The following is an 11351-nucleotide window of genomic DNA, read 5'->3' as shown; positions in this document are numbered from 1 at the left end:
TGAACTAGAACTGAACTAGAACTGAACTAGAACTGAACTAGAACTGAACTAGAACTGAACTAGAACTGAACTAGAACTGAACTAGAACTGAACTAGAACTGAACTACTAAACTGAACTAGAAACTGAACTAGAACTGAACTAGAACTGAACTAGAACTGAACTAGAACTGAACTAGAACTGAACTAGAACTGAACTAGAACTGAACTAGAACTGAACTAGAACTGAACTAGAACTGAACTAGAACTGAACTAGAACTGAACTAGAACTGAACTAGAACTGAACTAGAACTGAACTAGAACTGAACTAGAACTGAACTAGAACTGAACTAGAACTGAACTAGAACTGAACTAGAACTGAACTAGAACTGAACTAGAACTGAACTAGAACTGAACTAGAACTGAACTAGAACTGAACTAGAACTGAACTAGAACTGAACTAGAACTGAACTAGAACTGAACTAGAACTGAACTAGAACTGAACTAGAACTGAACTGAACTAGAACTGAACTAGAACTGAACTAGAACTGAACTAGAACTGAACTAGAACTGAACTAGAACTGAACTAGAACTGAACTAGAACTGAACTAGAACTGAACTAGAACTGAACTAGAACTGAACTAGAACTGAACTAGAACTGAACTAGAACTGAACTAGAACTGAACTAGACTGAACTAGAACTGAACTGAACTGAAGAACTAAATGAGAACTGAACTAGAACTGAACTAGAACTGAACTAGAACTGAACAAGAACTGAACTTGAACTGAACTTGAACTGAACTAGAACTGAACTAGAACTGAACTAGAAATGAACTAGATTTGGGATAGAACTGAATTAAAACTAAACTAGAACTGAACTAGATTTGAGCTAGAACTGAACTGAACTAGAACTGAACTAGAACTGAACTAGAACTGAACTAGAACTGAACTAGAACTGAACTAGAACTGAACTAGAACTGAACTAGAACTGAACTAGAACTGAACTAGAACTGAACTAGAACTGAACTAGAACTGAACTAGAACTGAACTAGAACTGAACTAGAACTGAACTAGAACTGAACTAAAACTGAACTAGAATTGAACTGGAATTGAACTAGAACTGAACTAGAACTGAACTAGAACTGAACTAAAACTGAACTAGAATTGAACTGGAATTGAACTAGAACTGAACTAGAACTGAACTAGAACTGAACTAGTAATAGAGATTTCAATTAAGCTTTGTGAAACTTTGTTGATAGTGTAAAGAAGAGCTTTTGATAATTAACAACTTCCATAAACTTTTTCTTTAAAAAAACAAAGCTGGCCGGATTTTTAAACTCTAGTTTGAATTATAGTTTTTTTCGAATTTCAAAAGCTTTTGCTATTTGTTTAATAGTTGGTCACGTTAGTGTGCTATAATACTATGGTAAATTGTTGTTATTATTATTGTGGTGTTGAGGTTTTGTTGTTATTAATGCTGTTGTTGTATTTTATAATATTTTACTTCTTTTTAACGTTTTTTTGATACGAATACAGAGATTTTTGCTGCCGTCAAAATGTTTGTAGACAGAAGTAGTGGTAGCGTTAATAGTGGTGGTGCTGGTGGTGGTAAGTAGTTAGTTGTTGAGGTTGTTGCTTGAAACGAAACCAACAGTAACTTTAGTGTGAGCCGATAACTTTAGGCAGACGGCCACAAAAATCGAAATTTTTTTTGTGGGGCTTTAAGGGTCGTTTTTGAAAAGAAAAAAAATTGAAGAAATAAACAAAGAAATTAGAAGAATTGAATAAAACGTTAGAAAACAACTGTGATTTTTTTGTGAAAACGGTTGGAAAAAATGTTATAAAGAAGAAAAGTTTCGAAAAGAAATGAAAATTGTTTTAAGCAAATGGTAGTTTTTTAAGAAAATCTTAAAAAAAAACTTATGAAAGATTTAAGCTTAAATAACTGTTTAATACGTAATCTGAGTGTTTAGTGCAAATTTAAGAAAAAAACAACTCAATTAATTAAAGTGAATCACCTTTAAAAAGAAAAAAAATTAACAAAAATTATGAAAAATATTGAAACAAAACAAAAATAATGTAAAATTGCAGCTGAGGCTGCTAAATGTTTAAGAAAATAAAAAGAGAAAAAATTTTATAAAAATTTCATTGTGTTTTCTGTTGAAAATATTTTTTTTTTTTGTTAACATTTCAGCTCAATTTCGCTGAGTTTGTGGATTTAATTTAAATAAAATGTTTTTGATGATCTTGTAAAAAATTTATAAAAAAAAATTCTTTACATTTTTAATAAGCTGGAAGTGTTTAAAAACGCTTTTAAATAATTGCATTCTGTTAAAAACGCGTTTAATCGTAAGAGTGTTCTTAACTTGGCCAGAAGTTAAATGCGCTCCCTAAAACGGTTTAAACAAAATTAACTATTTTTTTGGGGGAAATTTAATCGGAAAAAAATATTGAAAATTTAAAATTTTAAAATATTTAAAATTTAAATTAAAAATAAAAAAATTATTAACAAATTTTGTAAGAAATAATAATTGTGTTCAAATAATAAAAATATTTAATTTTAAAAAAATTTTCCAAAAAAAAGTGTTGCGTGTTTGAGAAAAAAAACCTCTAAAAATTCCCCACAACTTTTTAAAAACCTTAAATGTTTTATTTTTTTTCTGTTAAAATTGTTGTAATAATTTAATTTAATATTATTGTTGTTGCTGCTGAAAGACCACACCAACTAAGGTTTTAACTCCCTACTCTTCAACTTACCCGTTCAACTTCATCATCATCACCATCAGCAGCGTCTTTCAACATCATTAACACCAACCAACTGCTGAAAATAAAAAGAAAAAGTAAATATATATTTTTTTTAATTTGTTTTTAATTTATTCAAAATTTATAAAAAATATTAAGTATTAAGCAATATGTTTTTGTTTAAAAATAACAACAAAATAAAGTTAATTAATAATTTTTTTAATGATATTACAAAATTATTAACAATAAATTATAAACAAAAATTTAAAATTTTAGAAAATCTTAAAAAAATATAAAATTTAAAAAAGTGTCGCTTTTGGAGACACTTTTTCTATAGAAAAGGAGACACGTTTTCTATGAAAAGGAAGAAGCTTTTAAAAACACAATTTCTATAGGAAAAGTGATAATTTTAGAGACTAATTTTAATAAAAAAAAGTATAGCTTCTAGCGTCACCTTTTGTATAGAAAAGTGACGCTTTTAGAGACACTTTTTCTATACAAAAAGTGATGCTTTAGAGATACTTTTTCTATAGAAAAAGTGTCGCTTTTAGATACACTTTTTCTATACAAAAAGTTACGCTTCTAGGGACACTTTTTCTATAGAAAAAGTTACGCTTTTAGGGACATTTTTTCTATAGAAAAAGTGACGCATTTAAAGACACTTTTTCGACACTTCTAAAGACTCTATTTCTATAGAAAAAGTGACGCTTTTAAATACCCTTTTTTTATAAAAAAAGCCGCGCTTTTTTTCTATAAAAAAGTGACATCTTTAGAGACACTTTAGCTTTTAGACACACATTTTCTACAGAAAATCTATCGCTTTTAGACACACATTTTCTATAGAAAATCTGTCGCTTTTAGACACACATTTTCTATAGAAAATCTGTCGCTTTTAGACACACATTTTCTATAGAAAATCTGTCGCTTTTAGACACACATTTTCTATAGAAAATCTGTCGCTTTTAGACACATATTTTCTATAGAAAATCTGTCGCTTTTAGACACATATTTTCTATAGAAAATCTGTCGCTTTAAGACACATATTTTCTATAGAAAATCTGTCGCTTTTAGACACACATTTTCTATAGAAAAAGTAGCACAGAAGAAGTGAAAATGTGTCTCTTTTAAAGACACGTTTTCTTTTAAAAATTATTTAGCTGAATAAAGATTTGTTTAAAAATTTTATGAATTTACCTAAAAATATGACCTTTAATTTGAAAAAAACAGTTAGCTGAATTGATTTTTCTAACAGCTGAATAGCAATATCTAATAGAATTTCAGTATTTCTTAGCAAAAATTGCAAAATCATTAATGAAACTTTAGTTGAATATAATTTTTCTTAGCTGAATAAAGTAAATTTTGTTAATTATATATAAAATATATCTCTAAATGACAAAAAATGACAGCTGAATTGTTTATTTTATGAGCTGAATAACAATATATTATAGAAATTTTATATGTCTTGAAGAAAAATTATAAAATCATTAAGAAAATTTTAGCTGAATAGAAATTTTTTCTAGCTGAATAGAGATTTTCTGTAAAATTTATTAATTAGCCACAAAATATGGCCTTAAATGTTAAATTAGCTGAATGGATAGTTTAGCAGCTGAATAGCAATATCTAATGGAATTCTTCTATTTCTTAAAGAAAAATTTTAAAATTATTTGTAAAATATTAGCTGAATAGAATTTTTTCTAGCTGAATATTAATTTATTGTTAATTAACCTACATTTATGGCCTTAAATGTTAAAAGATGTTAGCTGAATTGATTTTTCTAACAGCTGAATAGCAATATTTAATAGATTTCTTTTATATCTTAAAGAAAAATTTAAAAATTGTAAATAAAATTTTTGCTGAATAGAATTTTTCTTAATCATTTCTGAATAATGATTAAATGAAAAATTGTGTTCATTAGCATCAAAATATGTTTTCAAATGACAAATTATTTTAGGTGAATAGATTTTTCTAACAGCTGAATAGCAATATCTAATAGAATTCTTGTATTTCTTAAAGAAAAATTTTAAAATTGTAAATAAAATTTTTGCTGAATAGAATTTTTCTTAGCTGAATAATGATTAAATGGAAAATTGTGTTCATTAGCATCAAAATATGTTTTCAAATGACAAACAATTTTAGCTGAATTGAGTTTTCTAACAGCTGAATAGCAATATCTAATATAAATCTTATGGTTGCAATAGAAATATTGAAAATTCATTAAACTTTTTTGCTGAATAAGCATTTTTTGGTAAATTTTATAAAAATTTTTACATTTTTATTTACTACTGGTAAAGAAGAAATGTTTTAGGACCTCCCTATATGGAATTGTAAATGGAAAATCTCCTTGAATAGTTCTTTTCTTTGGCAATAAATTTGTTTACTTTAGTAAAGGTTTTTAAATCTTTAGGTTTATTTAACTTTAAAACATCAAATAAAGTTTAAAATTAAAAAAAAAAATTAATTTAACTTTTCATTAAAGAGAAACTTTAACAAACAAATTTGTTATTTAACAAATACTGGATATAAAATTTTGTTAAATAAAACAAATATTTGTTGCTTTAAACTTGGCAAGTTTTTTGCTGTTTATTTTCTTTAAATGAATTTCCTTTTTATAATATTTTCCCTCAATAGTTACTGGTTTTTCTTAATCAATGATGTCTACAGTTGACAGCAGGGGGACAGACTTAACATCAGTCTGCCTGTCTGTCCGTCTAACTTTTTTTCTATAGGTCTAAATGTATGAGTAAAGATTTTGTAATATGACTTAACATGTTGCATTTTTCTGCTTATGTTGTTTTTTTCTTTACTTAACATTTTGTGGTACTTTTGTTGTAATTTTTCTTGCAAAAAAGCTTTTTTCCTCAACTTTGTTTTTTTATTTAATTAAATTAATTTTCTTTAACTCTATGCAGTAGTTTCTTCAATCTTCTTTGATTTGTTTTATAAAAAAAAGCTTTTTTCTCTCTAAAAGCTTTTTTCTCCTGTTGAACAAACAGCTGTTGCCATGAAAGAGTGTTAGAGAGAGGGATTATTTAATAAAATGTTAGAAAAAATAGTTTTTTTTTTTGATTAAACAGGATATATGTTTTACATTTTATTGGGTAAGTTTTAGATCATGGGAAAATTTTAGCTTAAAGAGGTCAAATAGATAGACTTCCTTCAATAAGCTTAAAAAAAGCTTTAAAACTAAAACTTCTTTCTAATTAAAATTTCTGAAAAATTTGTTTAATTCAAACATATTAAAGCCAAATTTTATGTTTTAAACTAAAATTCAAGCATTTTAAGCCATGTTCGAAAATTCGAAATTAAGTTCGAAAAATCGAAGATTCCAAAAATTGCTTCAAATTGTTAAATTTTAATGCTAAAAACATATTTAAGCAAAATATTCTATTATAAATGCAAATTTGGAGCATTTAAGCCAAGTTCGAAAATTCGAAATTAAGTTCGAAATTTCGAACATTCTAAAAATGGGCTTAAAATGTTAAATTTTAACGCTAAAAATACATTAAGAAAAGTTTTTCGTTATAAATGGAAATTTGGCGCATTTTGGTCAAAGTTCAAAAATTCGAAATTAAGTTCGAATTAAATTTTAAATTGGTATTAAATTTTAAAATTAGACTATTTTAAGCCATGTTCGAAAATTCGAAATTAAGTTCGAAATTTCAAACATTCCAAATATTAGCTGAAATTTTTAAATTTTAATGCTAAAAACATATTTAAGCAAAATTGTTCATTATAAACTAATATTTGACGTATTTTTCGAAAATTCGATATTAAATTCGAAATTTCGAACATTCCAAAAACCGGCTAAAATTGTTAAATTTTAATGCTAATAACATATTTAAGGCAAATTTTGTATATTAAATGAAAATTGGTTCATTTTAAGCCATTCGAACTTAATTTCGAATTTTCGAACATTCCAAAAACCAACTCAAATTGTTAAATTTTAATGTTAAAAACATATTTAAGCTAAATTTTGTATATTAAATTAATGTTGGCTCATTGTAGGCCATTTTCGAAAATTCGAACTTAATTTCGAAATTCTCAAAACTATCATAAACTGTAAAATTTTAAAGATTTAAACATTTAAAAGCTAATTTTTATACTTTAAAACAAATTTTTTATAGATTTTACTATAGGGCATTGCAAAAATGCTAGACCTCTGTTGTATGTATTTCCATGTTTTCCAATTTGCGTGCAAATACTAATAAAAATGTTTAAATCAAAATGCATGTGAAACTGAGTGAATGAGGAGTGAGTAAGTTTATTGTGTTCAAATAGAGGAAACTGAAAATAGTTTATATTTTAAATAAAAACAACAATTTTATTTGTTTTTTTTTTTCTTTGTATTGAAAATAGCGGCAGCAGCAGAGTCAGTAGTTTAAACTACTGACAATTGTTACTGGTTTCACACTCATACTTACTCATACACAATTATTATAACATACAGCTCAATGTGTGTGTGTGTGTGAACAAAGTTTTTCAAATTGCAAAAAAAAAAATCACAACAAATTATTAAATGAAAACGAAAGTGAAAATTTCCATAAAGTGTGAATGTGAAGTCACACTATTTGGTGTCTCTTCCATGTTAATACTTTAACACTTTAGAGATAGATAGATAGACACGAAATTGAATTTTACAACTGTTTGAATTTAAACAAAATTTTGAAATTAATTTCGAATTTTCGAACATTGATTAAAATTATCTAAAATAGTTTTAAAGCATTAAATTAAGTTTTAATATATTTTAATATTTAAAACTTAACAATTTGAGTCATTTTTTGGAATTTCGAAATTAAGTTCGAATTTTCGAACATGGCTTTAAATGAGCTAATTCTCATTTATAATACAAAATTGTGTTTAAATATGTTTTTAACACAAAAATTTAACAATGTGAGCCAATTTTTAGAATGTTTGAAATTTTCGAACTTAATTTCGAATTTTCGAACATGTCTTAAAATGTGCCAATTTCAAGTTATAATACAAAATTTAGCATAAATAAGTTTTTAATTTAAAAATATAACAATTTGAGCCGATTTTTAGAATGTTCGAAATTTTCGAACTTAATTTCGAATTTTCGAACATTGCTGAAAATGGCCAAATTTAGTTTTAAAACATAAAATTTAGCTTAACTAGGTTTAAATAATAAAAATTTTACAATTTGAGCCGATTTTAAGAATGTTCGAAATTTCGAACTTAATTTCGAGTTTTCAAACATGGCTTAAAATGCGTCAATTAGGGTTTAGTATCTATAATTTCATTTAAATATCTTTTAATAAAAAAAAAATTAACAATTTGAGCCGATTTTTGGAATGTTCGAAATTTTCAAACTTAATTTCGAATTTTCGAACATGGCTTAAAACGCGCCAATTTTCAACTTTAATACCAAATTTTGAATAAATATGTTTTTAACATAAAAATTTAACAATTTGAGCCGATTTTTGGAATGTTCGAAATTTTCGAACTTAATTTCGAATTTTCGAAAATTGCTCGAAGCGCTCCAAATTTCTATTTATAATGTAAAATTTTGCTTAAATATGTTTTAGCATAAAAATTTAGCACTTTAAGCGGGTTTTTAAGAATGTTCGAATTTAATTTCGAATTTTCGAACATTGGCTAGCTACTAAAGCTCATTGACACTTGCCGTTTAATATTTTCCTATTACCACTTTTTGTGCAAGAAATTTGGTGTTAATTTTTTTAATATTTTAAAAATTTTATAATTGTGTTTTTTCTTTTGCTTTGCAAACTCCTTTTTGTTAATAACAAACTAAATAAAGTTTCTTTATTGTTTAATTGCTACTCCAAGGTACAAGTTCCTACAATGTTTTTTTTTTAGTTTTTTTTCTGTTTAAACTATTGTATGTTAAATTTTCTATGAATGTCTTAACATTTATATAGAGGGCCAGAGCAAAAGTTGTTTATTTAAAAGTCAAAAGAGGTTTCTTTTTAGCTGTCAGTAAAATTGTTGTCGGTTTTGCAGCATTAATATCGTTAAAAAAACCTAAAACTCAAATGTTAACAACAGCAGCAGCTGAAAACATAAAAAAATGCAAAACAGTTTTACGTAATGACTTTTTATGATGACTTCTTTCCCCTCTAAACTAGTTGTTGTTGTTTTTTTTTTTTGTTTGACTTTTTGTAGGTTTTGTTACAGTTTTGTTTTATATGGATTTGAAAACTGATTTCATAGACATATTAGGAATCTAGAAATTTGTTTGAAATAAGAAAATAAAAACCAGAAAATAAACTTTGTTTTGTCCAACAGTTTCAAGTTTTCTTTAAAAACAACAAAAATTTAACAATTTGAGTCGATTTTTTGAATGTTCGAAATTTCGAACTTAATTTCGAATTTTCGAACATGGGCCAATCTTCAATTTTTATACAAAAATATTGGTTAAATGTGTTATTAACATAAAAATGTAACAATTTGAGCCTTTTTTTTAGAATGTTCGAAATTTCGAACTTAATTTTGAATTTTCGAAAATGGCTTAAAATAGGCCAATTTTTAGTTTTTATACCAAAATATTGGTTAAATATGTTTTTAACATAAAAATGTAACCATTTGAGCCGATTTTTAGAATGTTCGAACTTGATTTTGAATTTTCGAACATTGCTTAAAGTGCACCAATTTTCATTTATAATGCAAAATTTTGTTTAAATATGTTCTTAGCATAAAAATTTAACAATTTCTGACGATTTTTAGAATGTTCGATATTTCGAACTTAATTTCGAATTTTCGAACATGACTTAAAATGGGCCAATTTTTAGTTTCTATACAAAAATATTGCTTAAATATGCTTTTAACATAAAAATTTAACAATTTGAGCCGGTTTTTGGAATGTTCGAAATTTCGAACTTAATTTCGAATTTTCGAACATTGCTTAAAATACTTCAAATTTCCATTTATAATGAAAAATTTTGCTTAAATATGTTTTTAGCATAAAAATATAACAATTTCTGACGATTTTTAGAATGTTCGAAATTTCGAACATAATTTCGAATTTTCGAACATTGCTTAAAATGGTTCAAATTTTCATGTATAATGAAGAATTCTGCTTAAATATGTTTTCAACATAAAAATGTAACCATTTGAGCCGGTTTTTGGAATGTTCGAAATTTCGAACTTAATTTCGAATTTTCGAACATGGGTTAAAATACGCCAATGTCCATTTATAATTAAAAAGTTAGCTTAAACATGCTTTTAGCATAAAAATGTAACCATTTGAGCCGATTTTTGGAATGTTCGAAATTTCGAACTTAATTTCGAATTTTCAAAAATTGCTTAAAGTAAACATACATATTTTCAATTTTAATACCAAATTTAGCTTAAATATCTTTTTAGCATAAAAATTTATCAATTTTTAGAATGTTCGAAATATCAAACTTGATTTCGAATTTTCGAACATTGCTTAAAGTGCACCAATTTTCATTTATAATGCAAAATTTTTGTTTAAATATGTTCTTAGCATAAAATTTCATCAATTTCTGACGATTTTTGGAATGTTCGAAATTTCGAACTTAATTTCGAATTTTCAAAAATTGCTTAAAGTGCACCAATTTTCCATTTATAATGAAAAATTTTGCTTAAATATGATTTTAGCATAAAAATATAACGATTTCTGACGATTTTTAGAATGTTCGAAATTTCGAACTTAATTTCGAATTTTCGAACATTGCTTAAAATGGGTCAAATTTTCATGTATAATAAAAAATTTAGCTTAAATATGTTTTTAGCATAAAAATTTAACCATTTGAGCCGTTTTTAAGAATGTTCGAAATTTCGAACTTAATTTAGAATTTTCGAACATTGCTTAAAATGCACCAAATTTCCATTTATAATGAAAAATTTTGCTTAATTATGTTTTTAGCATAAAAATGTAACCATTTGAGCCGTTTTTAGAATGTTCGAAATTTCGAAGTTAAGTTCGAATTTTCGAAAAATGTTTAAAATGTACTAAACTCGGTTTAAAACATAAAATTTTTCCTAAATAAATGGAAAATGTTTCGTTTTCGATTTTAAATTTCCGCTTTTTAGGGTGTTTACTGTTGCAATCATTAACATAAATCAATATGAAATATTGCGTAAATAGCAAAATGCCATCATTGAGTACCGTAAACATTTTGCATGATTAGATTTTTATTATTATTATTATATTTTTTATATATACTTCCACAACAATTTACGCCAATAGTTCAGACAAAAAAAAGATGCAAAACTTTAAAAGAAACAAAAACTCTGCAACTCCCATTCACTGCTTTATAAGCAAGTCATGAAAAAGTTTAAAGAAGCTAAAGTCTGCAAAATTTTAAAGTTTTAACTTAAGAAAAAAAAAAAAATCAGCAAAAAACTAAAGAAGATTTTAAATGCCAGCCAGTATAATTTTTTTTCTAAACTTTTAACCTTCGCTCAACAGCATAAACAAAGTTTTATTAAAAAAAAATCTACATCTTGAATTCTTGAGATTAGTTTCCAAGTTTCAGATTCTTTTAGTTACAAATATAAATGCATTGTTTGTTGGCTTTGCTAACCATTAGTGCGTAACAAATTTTACAATTCATGTTAAAATTTTTCTCTAATAATATTTTTATTTGTTTAATATTTTATAGCCAGTTTTTTTGTTAAGGTAAACGCCT

At 25.6% G+C, this 11351-nt stretch overlaps 1 protein-coding gene across 1 annotated transcript in view; it reads left to right on the top strand.

Annotated features, from left to right (window-relative positions):
• The first annotated feature begins 1626 nt into the window (after nt 1-1626).
• LOC119601791 overlaps nt 1627-11351 on the top strand; it is a 163700-nt gene continuing 153975 nt past the window's right edge. Inside the window, 2 exon segments of the mRNA XM_037952935.1 lie at nt 1627-1865; nt 2171-2816. The gene's annotated coding sequence lies outside the window, so the exon portion shown is untranslated.

This window comes from Lucilia sericata, unplaced genomic scaffold, assembly GCF_015586225.1.
Source record: "Lucilia sericata isolate MDLA Ls3-8-SP2 unplaced genomic scaffold, ASM1558622v1 Contig000191F_arrow, whole genome shotgun sequence".
Lineage (NCBI taxonomy): Eukaryota > Metazoa > Arthropoda > Insecta > Diptera > Calliphoridae > Lucilia > Lucilia sericata.
The sequence above is the reverse complement of the archived record's forward strand: the minus strand, read 5'-3'. Positions and strand labels throughout refer to the sequence as shown.